Below are 17,019 nucleotides of genomic sequence, written 5' to 3' on the forward strand. Positions count from 1 at the left end.
TCGTAAGTTTATAATCGTCCGTTTTTTTCTTAAATTTCACGAAAGTCAGTTCTCTGTTGTTTCTCAACGACATACATATGCAGAATTGCTTTTCTCTCCACGCGCTCACGTACAGGATGGACACATTTCGTATTATTCGCGCAAGATAATGGCATTTTTAACCGCACGATCGCGTGCCTCTTCGTACTCGTGAAATTCCCCCTACACACTCTCCTTCGCACGAGCGCTAACGTGACTACATCTTAAACGCATTCTGGAAATTGGCCGCGATATCGACGTCAATTTATCGTCGTCGTGGAACGCGGAACGCCTGGCGGGAGTTACGCGGCTGGCTTGGCCGCTTGCGCACCACTTGTCGTCGTCGCTACAGTAACGCTCGGTACTAGCGGGTGCGAACATTTGAATAATTCGGCCGTTTACAGGCGGACTTACAACGATGCTCGCTCGCATACACCAAGATTATGGCCGCTACTTACTGCGTCGTAGCGATCTTCGAAAGCCAGACGGCCGAGACAGAGAGGGAACCTGGAAAGGAAAGAAAGAGATCAGTCGTGTCCGTTTTCGTGTACCGTGAAAGTGGACGTGACTTTTTTTCAGCGCGTCGACTCTCGCGAGGTGCTTTATGGCGATCGTTTGCGCGCGGCAAATGGCACAGAAACGAGATCGAATGCTACCGCTCGGTGAACCGTCAAGATTGAAATATGATCGAGGGGCGAATGGGTGTTACGGGTCCATTTTATATAAGTGATACGTAAACGTAATTTTATTCGGGAGATTGGAGAGATGCGAATCGATCGGCGGCGACGGCGGCGGGAGTTTATTACCTACGCGCCGGTGTTTTTCTGTGTGCCAAAATATTTTGTGCTGATTATTCACATCGTACAATGTCATTTACAAAGCGGAACTTTAAGTGGACGCGAAATCACGTCGTTCGTTCAAATTTAACGATACTTATCGGCAAACGTGTGCGGCACTGTCCGGCGCACGTTTGTGCAATATGTAAAATTATGAAAATTCATATCCTCGTTTTGCGAAGAAACAAGGAGTTATGAATCGAAGCGCATAAAAAGATCTGCGGTAGGAATAAAATTAGGCCGCGGGCACCGAGATGGATGGCATACTCGCTCCGTAGGTATTTATCTTATGCAAATCGTGCAGTGGCGTAGTGAGCGAATCGTTCGACGCCGCGGACGTTTTTGCCAGCGACTGTATCTGACACAATTTTGTCACGATGAATTTACATTCAGATGGTGCTATCTAATCCGCAGTAAGTTAAAAAATTTACGGCTTTCGGTAAATCACAGGCGGCGCAGGCTGCTTACTCCCGCGGGCGGCAGTCCTGTGCATCTGAATTGTTTATGATCCTGCCATAAAACAATGATATGAGAGATTATAACTCAGCGAATGGCGAAGTTCCTTGTGTATGAGACATTCTCTCACGTTTTCATTCGCGTCGAGTTATACTGTCTCCATTTGTCAGAGATGCTTTGCGCCTACGCTTTTCCCAAAATATATCGACCTCATGGAATAATCCATTTTTAATAAATACCGATAACTTGTTTTTCTTCTAGCATTTAAAGATTCATAAGAAAAAATTTTCTTCATGATTCAAGTTAATGTTTACTGCTATTTTTATGATTTACTATATGTGGAATATTAAAAAAATTGCTTTGTGGTCGTAAAGCGTTGAAGTTATTGTTATTGCGTTCCATTTTGGTTGTCACTATATCAATTTTACGAAAATATCACGGTTGCAAAAGCACTGCTATTTATAAACGTGTTAGAAAAAAGGGAAGGCGTGTGAAAAGTTAATATTAAATATAGCATCAATCATTTCACAGGTATCAATGTAAGGGTTCATACATCCATAAATGATGGCTGTCCGTATGAAGGATATTCAATTTCCTGTGTCGTATGCAACGTTATATCGATCAACTATACATCCAACAAAGCTCTCGAAACGTACTCCTATATTTCGTGAACTTCGACATATTTTTTTATGTGAAATATTCCACGCGTATTTTACGCAACGTGAAAATATTTAACGGATTCATTTCAATAAAAATGATCTTTCTGCAAATATACGAATATATATATATATATATATATATATATTTCGTATCGCTACATTTTTAATATCGATATGTAAACATCGATAAGTTTTAATAATTAAAGTTGTTTTTTTGGCAAAAATACGAGGCTTTTGCACCGCTCGCTATTTTTTCCCCGATATTCTTTCCGCCGACGTTGTTACGCCACTGAGTCGTAATTTACCCGGAGCGTTTATGGCATTGTTGTGAAGCAGTGCTTGGCGTCGTCTTATAAAACCAATTTCGCGGGTATTATGCAAGCTGTCAGTCCTGTAGGTGAGTTATGGCAAACGTAGCCTGCAGCACAAACATGTATTATCGTCTACCAGCGATCCTTATATTTGCATCAACAACATTCGCGTTATAATTTGAAATTACTGCTTCTTGTCTCTGGTGTAACATATGTTATCAATCTGTTTTCCACGCGCACATATTGCCACAAGGATCTCGATTTATCGCACGTGTATTTAATTTGAAGTAAAATTGTAATATCGAATCAAACTGTTCCAGTTAAGAAGTTAAAAAAATAATTGTAAATTTTATTTGTGCAAATAATTTCGTCATTGTAGCAAACGGTCGTTCAGCACGAATATAAATTATTCTAAGCTTTCGGAATGCAATTTTATATTCACGAAATGCGACTGTTAATATAAAATACGGAGTGTATCTGTGAAATTCTCTTATTCACGACACAGCTCACTCCGTTATTCCTGTTTACGGACGGATTCATAAGCGCGCGCGGAGCAGGATAGATAGGTGGAAGTTATTCTGACCATTTCTCAAAGATCGATTGGTCAATAAACCAGCGTGTATACTCCTCACAGCGGCAGGCAGACGACCGGTATCTGAACGTCGTGTTTAACTCCATTGGAATATACGACGCTATATCCGGAATTTCGTTCCAGACCGTTAAGACACTAGATTCCACTTTATCGGCACTGTAATGGTTATATAGCCGTTAAAGTTGCCCCTCATACAACTTTTCCAATCTTATCTTCACGTATGGGTTTCCCCTCTCCCACCCTCTTGCTCTCACCCTCCCCCCCCCCAATCTTCGCCCGGTCTTCCCCATCGGCGAGGAAAAGCGGAAAGGATTTAGTTAAATTGGACTGCATGCGAGGAGTCGTCGGTGAGATTTGTTCGAGCATCAGAGAGCGCTGACCGTTGTAAAAGTGTTCCCTGCAAGGGCGCGGGCGTGGGCAAGAGGATTGAACGGGCGATCGGGGGGCGGGAGAGGAAAAAACGTCTTTCACCTTTCTTTCTATTTGGGGTTGCCATTGAGCGCGCGGTGACCAGGCTGTCGATACGTGCTCGGCATCCAAGCACGGTTCTCCCACCTACTTCTCCAATGACCGGACTCGTGATTGTATGGTATTTCTTGTTAGATTGCTGGAATCTGCCTAAGTCGATTCGTTCTCCGACCAGCTCCTTCAAAGGTATTCCCGTGGCTCTTACCGTTTGTCGATATTTGCACGTTTATTGATATCCGGAATCGAGCCGATCGCGGCGTGATGCTTAGTGACGACGGGCGCGTCGTGATTCAATTAACATTCATGCTTGAATTTAATGCATTTCCAATGGTTAAACATTTATGGCATTTATTATTAATTATAGAAATTTTATTAATTATAAATGTTCATGGCGTATATCTGTTTTTCTTGTCGTAAATATTGATTTTGTAAATGGTGAAAATGCTGTTGGTGAATCGTCACTCATTTTGAGAAATGTGAAAACACAATGTAATTTGCGATACAAAATAATATATCGATCGCGCGCGTATATATAGCGCATTTCATCATAATTTATGTACTAAATTTTTATTCATGTCAAATATTTACAAATGTAGCAATTATATTGTCAAACCGCAATTCATGTACCGTAGCAATACGTTGTTTATATTTCGCGCACATTGTCTCATTGTGCGGCGTAAATTGAAAGGAATCAACCGAGTGCAAATTAAAAGCCTTTCATCGATCCACTTGAAACACGCGTTATCGAATGCAAATGCAAAGGTGTGGCAATCTGATTCAATTCAAGTAACACACTTTTAATCGTAAAGCAACATCTGTTCATATGTTATTTCATACGCTACCCACGTGATCGCGAAGGAAAACGGAATTGTGTTTGAAATATCGTTGTGCGCCGAGTAGGAGCAAACTTGCTAAATGTTAGTGCCGTTGCTGTCTTTGTGCCAAGACGGAACAATTCTATGGAGTCGATTACGGTCAGTCGGTGTAGCTAATCGCCAATTTCATAATCGCCCATTAGTGCTCCGGTTATAAAGGACCGTTAGATCGCGAAGTATGGCCGTAATGTAAGCTAATTCCGCAACCGTTATGGATCCAAGTAATTCGGTTGGGGCTATGAGCGAGGTGCATAAGCGCTGTTAAGTTGCATAATGTGACCTGCATTTAGCGTTGACCATTAGCCCCGAAATTGGAGCGAGCATAACGTATGACTTGATGCGTCAAAGGCGACAGAGTATAATTTATGGCGACAGAGTAAAAGATTGATGTACTAAACGAATAAAAATGTATGTGATAAAATGAATAAAAATAATTCATCTGAATGTAAAAACAGTGTTATTTGTTGAAGTACCGTTCTTAAGTATTCCGAGTAAATATCACGCAGTTTCACAATCTTGGAGATTTCTTCGGTTCTCGATAATTAAATACGAATTATATAATAATCTTTGGCGCAATTAAAATTGTACCCGATGCGTACAGTGAAAAACTGATTACACACAACGCCGGTACGTCGTTAAATTGATCGACGAGACTAATCATCCATCTTCTGACTAATGACTTGTTTATGAAAGTTTCTTATGACGCGAATCAATCTTATCCTTCATAGACACTGCTAAACTAGGTGGATAAGCACGGCGGAGCGCGAAGACTACCGCTCTCTCCGTCCGGCGAGCCGGGCAACGTGTCGCGACTAATGGGGTGAAAATCACTTAACCCCTCGTCAGTGCGCCCCGAACGCGCGTTATTCAATTCGCGCTTAAGCCAACGATAATAACATCAGCCGGCAGCAGGCGGCGCGCGAAGTCGAGGGCTGACGTAGCGTTGAAGATTTACGGGCACCGGCCGGGGCATGCATCCTGTATGAATGGCGGGGCAGCTTGTAATAATTCAACTCCGCGGCCACACCTCGGCCACTTCCCGTCTGCAGTCTGGCAGGGCACGACCACCGAGCGGACTGCTGTACTCCGCTGCGGAGGGATTTCCGGTAGCTGCGCGGTCGACATCTCTCCTCCTCCCTTCGCAGCCTCCCCCGTGCGCGCCTTCTCTGTCCCGCCGCCCCGAATCGCCTCTCACTCCCTCTCTCGCTTCTCGCGAAGTGACACGCGCACATGCATTCACGTACGTTCTCTCTCTCGTTCGCTCTCCCATCGTTCCCCTCCTCCCCCCCCCCCCGCTCTCTCCCTTTTCCTCTCCTTCCATCCCGTTACATCCACGCCCCCCGACAACCACCCTTATCCGAGAGAGCCCGGAGCCCGAGAGAGCGAAGAGCTCTGATATATCGGCCGCACACATTGCACTGGATGGAACGCAATATGTCCGCCGAGAAAGGCAATAACCATTAGGTCCCGAGAAAACTGCCCCATTTCAAACGACACGAACGGTCGAATATCAGGAAATTTATATCTGGTAGCCTCTCGCCTGCCTCCCGCAACTCCCCCGCGTCCCGTCCGCCCACCTACGTTCCCTTCGGCGAACCGGAGAGTGCGAGTCGTAGAGATCGGGGCTGGCGTTGGAGACTTCCAGACGTACCGTGTAGAGTGGAAGAGTGGGTTATAAACGTGCAGGCAACTTGCCGCGGCCAAGTTCGGCGAGGGGGTCTCGGCTCGCTCGCGCTGCTCACCCGCGCTTTATACGATCGGATATGAAGTGGCGGTCACGTGCTTCGTGGCCAACCGACGACGTTACCCACTCGGTTACACGAGCCGCGATCGACTGTACCGGAGGGGGCTCTCCAGACATCAGTCGGTCCATTTAGTCGCCCGAAGTATTTCGGAGCCGAGATTATGGCAACCGGGCGGCGAGGGTTGTACGACGCCTCCTTCTCTTATCGCGATGCAACGGCTGGGCTGGAAATTAAGCCTGCGAGCTTTGTAAGATTCGACGGTTTAATCGCCCCTCGCTTTGGTTCGTGAAAAAAAAGATTTATACAGTACAATGATTTATATACAGATCGCGAAGGAAAAAAAAAAAAGACCGCAATACTGCTTAGAGATAATTTAGCAACCGGAGTCGCGCTATTAATGCGTAAATCTTTATACACGCTTTCACAGCGTCTTAAGTTATAACTCAACCGTGAAGAGGGATTCTATTACCACCGTGACGTAATCTACGGTTTCCGAGGTCCGAATATTTATGTTGTCGATAAAAGATAAACACATTATCCACACGTTATAAACGACGGATTTACGGGCCGAGCTGAAGCGTAGGCGTCGCGCCGTCGACCACTGGAGAAATATTACACATTGCTCTTTCCGCGCGACGACGGCCGAGAGCTGTCGCGTAACAAATGTCCGCGCCCGACACTCATAAACCAGACTCATACTAAAAGCCTTCGTCGTCCTTGCTCCGCGTATTTTCGTGCGCGGGAATCTCGGATCTACTTTATGTCTCGTTTTCACGTATTTCAGTGGATAGATGCAGCTATTTTTTGAATCAAATTCTACAAGAGCGTCGGTATCAATGCTGTGAATATTTTAAAAATTCTTGGAATAAAATATAGATTTTGCATCAATGTAAATTTTGGAGAATTCAAGATCGATTCAAGATTTCTGAAATTGCTAAAGTTCTTCTATTTTAACTACAACGCAAGATGAGTGCAGCGTTTGCCAGCACAACAAGACAACACGCGTTCACGAGTAATCTTTCAATGGAAAAAAAATCAACAAATTGAAATAAAATTTATTGCCATATCTATCTTACTCGCCTGATTTAGCTTTGATCTGACTTCCATTTCCACGGATAAAAAAAATTCCTTTCTCGAAGAAGCTTTTTGTCGAATGAAGAAGCGAAGGGAGCAGTTAACGGATATTTTGCGAGTCTTGACGAATCGGAGTTTCATAATGATACAATTTTGGAGCTTTGGGGCATCGTTAGTTTAAATGCATAAAAAGAGGAAAAATTATATTAACAGTAAAAATAATTTCGAAAAGATAGAAACTGCTTCCCTACTTTGTTTCAAAAATTCCTCAATTGATCCATGTATATTATTTTGTGCTCGAATATATTAAATTTCGATAATAACAGCTATCTTGAAAATGTATCGCGTCTATCCCCGACTTCAATGTAGTAGCCTTTAAGTTTTGTATTCCCGCGGTGAATACCTGCTCGTCACGCGTATTCTGGCGTGTAACGATGACAGCTTTTGAACGCGATAGCTAAAGGATGCACGTCGGACAAATGGTATTATCCGCGGTATACCTAATTTAGAACACAATGAAGGTTGAATAATCGCATGACGTCCCCGACGGCGTTCGGGGGAGATAGAACGCCACATTAAGAGGCGAGAATCGACGTGTCCGCGGTATGTCGTAACCGTCGCGGCACGAAGGGCATGAAAAAGGGGGGAGGGGGGGGAGGGAGAGGGCGAGTCGGGTGCAGCGCGCTGGTCTGCGGACAGAAATTGCTTTTCCCCTATAAGGCGCCATTATCACGCACCATCTTGCTCGAATGGCTCCGTAAAATGCCAAACCGGGAACTCGGGTATTGCTGTGTCCAGCGCTGCGGTCAGCTCCGACCGTGGCAAAAACTCCTCCGCCGCCCCTTGAACCCCCGCCGCTTCCGTCCCGCCGCCCTTTCCGCAGACCGTGCGATTGTGCGGCGAAATTGTGGTTGTTCTTTCTCCTCTCGTGTGTCCGCGTGTCCTCTTTACATCGCCTGCGATCGCCGTCGTCCTTCCTGAAGCGGGGCGGGCGCGCGCGCGCGAGAGCACTTTTCTTCGAGGGTGTCGGAGTACATGAGCGAACGTGTGGAGAAAGGAGAACGTCAGTTGGCGCTGCGAGAAAAAGGGGAAAAGAGTCGGCGGGAAAAAGAGAGCGGGATATCGGTGTAATATCAGCGGACACAATGTACGCCGCAGCGAAAACGTAACGATACGACTTTTGCCAAATGATGCCGTTCATTTAGCTCTCCGTGGGACGCGGCGGATATCTTTCGGGTGAAATGTTAATAACACACATTTTTGCTCGCGATACAACAAGTCCCCGGCAGCCGTTACATCGCTCCAGCTGCTTGTACCAGCGCTCATTGCTTAATAATCGACGCGCGTCGTCTCATCTCGTGATTTATTATACGTTAATAGAATACGTCTATAGAAATTGCACCGGCCGCTTGCAGCGCAAGATAATTTCGCCTCTTTTCTCTCCGGCTATTCTAGACTAATGAAGAGTTGACGGAGACGAAACGGCCTTATTTACGGCAATGCTGAAATTCTATGCAGCGCCCCACACAGATGTCGGATAGTCTATGCGCGCTGCACCGTCATAGCTGCACAATACGAATTCATCCGCACCTCCCGCCGCGCTGCCGTGAATTCCGGCGTGCCACCGTCGTTGTGGGAGACGCAGTCAATATCTATCGCCTTTCACTCTGCCGCCACGAGCTGTCTAACTAAAATTAATTACTCGTCCCATAGCTGCGCCGTCGTTGTACGAAACATCATCGAACGCCAGCTATTTATAACCTCATGGCAAGCGGAGTCGGACTTCAGCTTGTGTGCATTGTTGAAATATGCGCATCTTTCAGATAAGTTATGGACCATTCCTCGCCCGAAAACAATTATAGCCTCGATGCTATACATGTGAGGAACGTTGCTGCTTCCTTTAAAGAATCTGTCAGCTATGATTAACTATTCTGTCATCGTTAAATTACGTATTACAAATAGCAGTGATGTTTTATTTCACACTTGAAAATTATTGTTATTGACTTATAATAATAGTACTACTATCTATTATCTTGTACGGTTCATAAATAAAAAATAAATGGCTGAACACTCAAGAGTTATTAAAAATATCATTTTTCCCATCAAAATAATATTTCTTTTATGTACACAATAAAGATTAAAATTTACCTGTTAGTGAAATTGTTAAGAATTCATAATAATAAAATTATCTTACATAATTATTATTATCTCATACAATTAAATGTTATACGAAAAGATTCTTAATTTTTTTTCACATGGAAAGTTAATTTACTAATATTAAAAAAAAATATTTATTTTGGATTTCTCATTTATAAATGTTGAATAATAACCGTTTATCGTTAATACATGATCGGAGATTGGCACATGTATGCGCGCGCTGGAATATTTACCTTACCCATAAATGACGTAATACCGGGGGTGAGAAACTTTCTGAAATCTCATAAGCTTACAAGAGTAAATTTTACAATCGCCATTCCTACCTCCCAAACTTCTGCCTTTCAAATCCCCCTATACAGTTAAGCAATCTTCGAAAAGCGCCAAATATATATTTCGTTCTACGACGTAGAGGACTAGACCAGGAAGCAATACCGCCCACGATCGTACGCGAACGAAATCGAAAAACTTTCAATCCTCAAAGGAGCTATCGTTAGAAATTCGATCAATAAGTGTTATATGTGTCGCGAGATATCGCGTGACAATATAGTTGTACCCTTGAGATGTAGTGTCATGTAGAAATGATAATGTAATAATTATCAGCTGTCTCTCAAGAAAATGTTTCCGTAATCAGAGTCAGCGACATGTACTTTCTTTCGCATTTTAAAACCGCGACATTCACATCAGCACGATTTTAAAGAATATAAAAAGTCTGCGCCTTCTCTTTTCAATGCAGTTATACCTGAGGAGGATTTTTTATATAATTCGCGAAGACTACTCTCCAACTGACATGTTGCACTTTGAATGTCTTCTGTATAAGCCGCTTTTCGTTTATCCGTGTCCATCGCAATTAAAAGTGACACTTTGGTATAACAACTTTGCCGTTCGAGTTGAAATAAACATTTGCATGTTGCTCGCCGAGGTAGAAGAAAAAATTAACGGCGCTCCGTAACGGCGGTCGGGATGATCCATAAAAAAAAGGGGCGAATCGGCCGCATGTTACGCAGCAGTAAACCGGATCGATGGTCGGCCGCGGTACCGAGCGCCGAGAGATGGAAGCGCTCAGCGTGAATATTGAGACGTTCATTAGCGGTGGGTACGCTCGCAGCGTGAGTCGCTAGGCGCGGTGGTGTTACGTGTGGTCACGGGGAGAAAGGGGGATGGGGACCACCATTGATGGGTGATGAAGGGTCGTCCCCTGCGGCGGCGGCCTTTGCAGCACCCGTGACGCGCGGCACGGCTCCGCATGATGCACATACCGCTGCCACGGCCGCCGCGCGGCGTCCGTGCTCTCTCTCTCTCTCTCTCTCGGTATTCCGATGTTTCGTGAAGCGCGAGCTCGATATTTTTATTCATATTTACTATCATTTCTTTCCTTCCACTTTCTACTTCTCGTACACCTTTTCGAGCGTTTTCCAGTTCACGTCACATTTCACGCTTCGTGTATATAAATTCGTCCGTTCCGAAACATCCAGTCGAGAAGATATTATTGATTTCTCATTTGTGAAAGAGGACTTAATTATAAAAAAATTTAATAACGGTAAAAGGAACCTGAGTCATTTTTTAAATGCACGCGGATTTCTTTGCGCCAGGACTTGGCGTCGATATACGCGATTCTAATTGAAATCGCGGGAAAGTGTTAATTGCATGACACGACTAATATGAGAAGAAAGGATTAGAATCAGCGGCTTGTAACCGCTAAATGTTCACCGGTCTTTTTATCTCGTTCCTCCCGTTGTGTCCCGAATTTATTAGCCGAACAAAATTTTCGAGCATTCATTTCGATTCCGCTTTCATCATGTTTGCATTCGATCCGTTCACTTTCACCACGATCTTCATGTTCTCATACGCTTCGCCTCGTCTCTTTCTCCTCTCCGTTTCTTTTTATAAGCCATATCCAGCGTCTTCCAACGAGCGCTCGCTCGCTCGCTCGCTCCACATACCGCCTTCGAGGCATCATTAGCCGGCATTGTGCTCGCAACACGCATACCCACTCGAGGTAAGAGTTACCGCGACACCCGCTGCGCCGGCGAGATCTGCGATAGAGTTAATGATGCTGGGACCGCGGCGATTTAACAATAAGCCGCATTATTTACAGTCGGCTCTCGGCTCCATTACCACCGGTTGTCCGCCTCACCTGGTCGCGGTTCTTTCTCCTTTTCTCTCTTTCTCTCTCTCTCGTTCCCTCGCTCTCCATCTCGCTCGCTCGCACTCGCGGCTTCCGTCGCCGTCTCTCTGTTACCTCACGTTCTCGCCGCCGCCGCCGCCGCCGCCGGCCGCTCGTACGTCTCGGCCGGCGGCTTACATTACTTCACCGCAAATGCCCGAGGAGCGATATTAAACCTTTATAATCAGTCGGCACCTACGCGCCACGAAATGTATTTATGCGAGCGGGTATATATTCATTTGTGTCCACGGGATGATGTACGCGAGCGTTGGCGCAGCACGAAAGGTAATTGGCAATGTATATCCTTTTGTAGCGCGAGGTACAAGCTCGCCGCCCGGCCGGCGATTGAATTATTTTTTTGTAGAAAGCTTTCGATCGGTTTGAAAATTTCTTCGCTGCAAAAGCGCAACGCGATAAAATTGCAAAATTACTCGCGAATGCGACATAGTTGTGCTCCTTCGCGGAATTAACGACGTGACTCACAACGGGCCTTCTCTAATTGAGCAAATTCGCGTTGATTCCGGAGGGGCGGTGGTTCATTAACGGACTATCGTGATTATCGGGCGGAGTGTCGGGCGCAATTGGCGACTCCCGAAGGTACGGGCGCACTCGAAAAGGCGAGGGGCAGGCCTAACATTTTCAAGAGGGGGCGTGGACATCGTTAGTGTAGCCTTTTCGAGTTCCGCGAAAGCTATTAAGCGCCAAATTTCGTCGTTTTCTAACTCCCGCTGCTACTCCGAGATTACTCTTATAATTCAGTCGCGTTTCTCGGGACAATGCGTAAGCGTTATTTCCATCCCCGTAAATGATTTGGCTATTAAAAGGACGTACTTTGTCGAGATCTGACTGCAGGCCGAGTAATTAGCAGTTAAACGTCTGATTAAACAGCTACGCTAGGAATTTTAATAATAAATGCGTTTTTTCACACCGCTAATATTCTTCTTATCGTATAATGGTCCGCGCGCGGCCGAGAAAATTATGTTGATGGTGAATATTGCACGAAGCGCGGAGGCAAAACCGATAGAGAAAGGACTCTTGCCGGAGTCCGCAAGAGCAATAGCATGATAATAACTTCTGGGGTTTCAAGTTCCGTGAGGTTTAATTTTGGCTAAAGCTTAATAGCCGCAGCGGGAGGTTGCTCGTTACACCTGCTACAAACCGGCGGCCAAGGCGGGTACGCGCGACAACACGCTAGGGAAATATATGCGGGAGTTTCAATCAGGACAGCAATCCTAAGGATTTCCTGATGCTCCCTGTTGCTTTGTATTCGTAATCAGATCGAAAGTGCAAACTTAACATTTGCCAATTACTTTGCTTGAATCATTTTCAGATTTCAAAACACAGTCACCTGTGAAAATTTCGAAGAGCGACGAATAAAAATTGCATTCCCAACTCTCGATTGGCTCGTAATTAGTATTTCTTGTCCTATTTCGATCGTTGAATCGATAAATTTTTAATCGCTCGGAGAGGACGAGATTCCGTCATTTAAATACCAATCTCGAAGATCAGAGAGGCTCGACGGAACGTAAAACTTGGACGGCGGTGCGCAAAAAGATGCGGATCGCCCGTTCGTGTAACTCCTGAAATTTTTTCTCGCATAAGAGCGAGCGGGTTCGGAGACAAGGCCAGGATAGTATAGGCAGCGCTTAGCAGCTGTCCCTGGTAAAAAGTGCGTGGAATTGCCAGCACCGCCGGTCCCGGTCCTAACCGGCCCTAAATTCGGCCCAACTCCCCCGGGCAATTGGTATTTAAGATGGATTCATCTGATGTGGCGTTACAGAAGTACGCCATAAATCCCGATTAATTGCCAGACGGCTCTCGTAAACACGTCAGCGGGGATCAAAAACACTGACTCCCGTCCGACTTTTAAGACCGGCGCGGCGGTATTCGGTAAAGGATGTTATGCCGGACGCGCGGACGGTGCCGCTCGCGTAAAAATAAATAAATTTTGTGCGCCGTTGGAATTCTGTTACTCCGCTATACGCGCCATTTCCAAATATACATGTCGTTTACATTTTAATGCTGTCGGCTTAATGTATTCTATATGAACAGCGAAAATGTATACGAGCGGTGTGTTACGGCGGTTATCAACGCGTTCAATCTCACATCCGAGAGGACATTCGGGAACGGCGCCGCGCGGCGCGCTTAATTCAGCCTTTATACGTTTTAACGGCGACTTAAATCTCCGACGAGAGGCTTTTACGGCCGACAAACGTTAGATGCTAATTATAGTTCCATTTAAGCGCGTCAATCAGTTCCAGTTATTCGGAAATTAGTGGACGGAAACCGGTTGGGCGCCTCTCCATTTCCGCGTCGGGCGACGTTTCGAAATGTCCGCCGGATGATAAACTATCCGTAAGATTTCACAGAAATGAATTGAAGTAGGATGTACGAAATAAATAATCTTTCGTCCCAGGCCTGACATCGCGCGCGTTACATTAATCTCGCCGTGGATTAAAGCGATGGGAAAAAGGCGCGATAGCATCGCGCGCGCCGTTGCGCCAGGCGTTTGACGCTAATCATGCAGTAATCACGGGAAACGCGCGGCCCGAAATTGTCAACTCAATTTGCACCGGTGGCGCGACACAGTGACAGCGAATAGATTAAAATACAGTCATTTGCTTGCGCCGCATTCTATTTAATAAATACATCGCATCTGTCCTAATCCCCCTCCCCCCACCCTCTCTCTCTCTCGCCCTCCTTTCCCCTCCCTCTCCCACCCTTAATGAATTCCTGATTTATCATCCATTAAGGTGTCAGGACGCGCTCGGGTTTCGTTGCTCCGCTCGGACCGGCGGAAATTTATGTGGATAGGTGTGATTAATGCGATGTTCGCGGAAACACACGGACATCTGTGTTAATGGTGACGGATGGCCGCGCTAATGGTGTCAGCCAGCGACAGGCGTCCTCGTCGCGTTCTCCTCCGTCGCGCTCTAGACTTCTGACCGGCTCCTTCGTGAATACGTGCACGCATTTAGTCCGCATACGGCGTACACGCGATAGCCTCTGCCGTTAATAACAATCCGTTCGCGGCGGCGTGGCGGAAAATATGCGACGACCGCGACGAGGACGCGCGTTATATTAGAAATACGGACTGCGGACGTTCGATTTATAAAGTCGACGGATATAAACTCCGAGTATTAAGAAGGTGGATCCCGACGACACAGAGTTACTTTTGCCGAGAGATTATTAAGTCGCGAGCATAAAGAGAAACCAGTTTCCCCGCGAACTTCTCCCGATAATTAAGACCCAATGTTTCCCCTACCGCACGTTGCTAATTGCCATCGTCGAGCGGCTTTTCGTCCAAAGCCCGGGCGATAAATCCGCCGGCGGAACGACGCGAGTCTGCGACCGAACTGATTCTTTCGCCGGAACTGCGCGATTACGAGTGGGCTAAGCGAGCACCATCCTGGATCCAGGATACTCTACGGAATGGAAAGGGAAGAAAAGCTGCCGGGCGCGTTGGGTAGGCAGGCAGGCAGGCAGGTAGGCAGGCAAGCAGGCAGGCAGGCAGGCAGGCAAGCAGGCAGGCAGGCAGGCAGGCAGATATTGAGCTCTATATTTCCATAAGCTGATATTTACGCGGCAATATACGCGGTCGTGCTCGCTACTTTATGGGCCTCGTAAATATAGCGGGCCGCCGGGAATTGGCTGGCAAGGCGGCCGCGTTCTCTTTCGCTCTCCTCTCGCATCCCTCCAACCCTTCCCGCCCTCTCTCTCCCTACGTTCCCCGTGCTTGCCTACCTTCATCCGGCCCAGAGACATAAATCGCCGCCAATTGTAAATAATACGCGACGTATGCTGATCTCCGTTTCCTACGCGTACCGGCTAGACTGCGCTATACGTGCAAAGCACACACGTATGCCGTGCAGTTAACCAGTCGGGAAGTCAGATACTGCAGAAATTTAGTCATTTTTGTCAGACACCTCTGCATAATTTATATTAACATCGGAAAAATTCCTCGCGTAACACGTATCATAATCGGCGTCGAGACTTCCGCTTTCCGTAATCCTTTGCTGTACTTTAACTGGCGTATTTTACGAGTAATGTCCCGGCGATCGCGGCGAGGAGGGTAATGGAGTGTACGATAAAATTTCGGTCTTTTCTTCGATTTAACTTTGGCAAAAAAAACAAAACAAAAAAAACTAGCAAACACACACGTTTCGGAAAAAGCGACAGTGCCGCTTACACATGTCGACGGATGGAGAAACGTGTGCGAATTGTACACGCGCGAGCTGCCGGCGCTCGACGGTGGCGGTGACGTCAGCCGTGAAATTTTTCTAACTCTTACCCCGTCGACGGGAGCGACTGAGTTATGGTTGCGAGTTGCCGCGGAGTTGAAAGCACTTGGATTTCACATACTTTAACTGGATGCGCGCCTCACTCTCGCATATGTACGATCGTACGGCGCGAGAGTGCACGTCGGAACGACGGCGGCGGTGGCGGCAGTATGCACCTTCGAGTGTGATGAATGACAGCGCGTTGCGTGCCGCGTTGCGCCAAGCGAGTCCATACGACGTATTAATATGTCCGCGGTATACAGAGCCCGACACTTCTGATTTTTTAGCGCGACGACGTAATGTGTGAGGGACGCGAAGTCTCGATTACAGCGAGCTTCAGAAATTACAATCGATCATACATCGTTCTCTTTTTACGCGTAGCGCTCGTAAGCACGTCGCCACTTATCGCGTACATTATTTCAAACTGATAAATTTAGGAAGTACGAAAAAAATTTTACGGAATTCTTGGAAAAAAGTGTGGGAAACTTTTTGGCGAGATATTCGGGAGATATTTGTGTACTTGCAGTTTTTTGCGCTATCTTTTAAAGTTATCTATGTAACCTCGGAACATCACAGATACCGCGTTACTGAATTTCTACATTGATCGAAAGCAAGTCAAATCTTTCTACAAGATCTTACTTGTATCCCTGACTTTGGTTGGCAGCCGGTGATTATCGGCAAGGCGGATGGAGGTGGGAGAGACGGCAGGGGAAGGGCCTGATAGATGGGGGCGCGTCCCGTCGATATTTCTCCGCCACACGCTACTACTTTATCATTCCCCGGCATCGATCGTCCATCATCCGCAATCACTTCCTTGCGCATTCACTCTCGGCGAGCAGCATGGATCAATTCAAATTTCGTTCCGCACCGCGCGCACCACGCATTTACACATTAAAAATGTATTTCAACTCTGCGCAGATAAATGCCGAATTCTCGCAACTGTTTGGAAATGTACGCGATAAAAACTGAACATCCGAAATAGATTTGTTTTATCAGTCAAGAAGTAAAGTATAATTATAGCTTTGCACGTAAAATCACATCGTGGCTTCTATGCAACCTCGTTTACGCGTTAGAAATTCCGATAACGGTACCTCTATTACAGCCGTATAATTATTGTGTAATGCTCGTGTAACATAATTAAATCACTGCTCTGTGTCTATTATTATAAACGTAGTAATTAAAATACGCAGCGCATTACGTGATTATTTTAACTAACTTTGAAACGGATAGCATGAATGGCAATTTGCATTGTAACAGAATTATGCACCTAATTAGCATTTAGCAAAACAATCGGCGATCGTCAGTTTGCGCTGTTAACGCCAACAGTTTCGGACATAAAGCCAAAGAGTCATTAACCGCGCGGAACAAAAAGTTAGAAATTGCT

At 46.0% G+C, this 17,019-nt stretch overlaps 1 protein-coding gene and 1 long non-coding RNA gene across 2 annotated transcripts in view; one reads left to right on the forward strand and one right to left on the reverse strand.

Annotated features, from left to right (window-relative positions):
• The window catches only part of LOC105668686 (uncharacterized), a 181,078-nt gene that overhangs the window by 158,337 nt on the left and 5,722 nt on the right, over positions 1 to 17,019 (forward strand). The gene's annotated exons all lie outside the window — the stretch shown is intronic.
• The window catches only part of LOC105668687 (uncharacterized), a 195,054-nt gene that overhangs the window by 63,586 nt on the left and 114,449 nt on the right, over positions 1 to 17,019 (reverse strand). The window contains exon 4 of the long non-coding RNA XR_010889508.1: positions 477 to 525. This is a non-coding gene — a long non-coding RNA (uncharacterized lncRNA). The remainder of the gene's footprint in view (positions 1 to 476; positions 526 to 17,019) is intronic.

Source organism: Linepithema humile, chromosome 3 (genome assembly GCF_040581485.1).
Source record: "Linepithema humile isolate Giens D197 chromosome 3, Lhum_UNIL_v1.0, whole genome shotgun sequence".
Lineage (NCBI taxonomy): Eukaryota > Metazoa > Arthropoda > Insecta > Hymenoptera > Formicidae > Linepithema > Linepithema humile.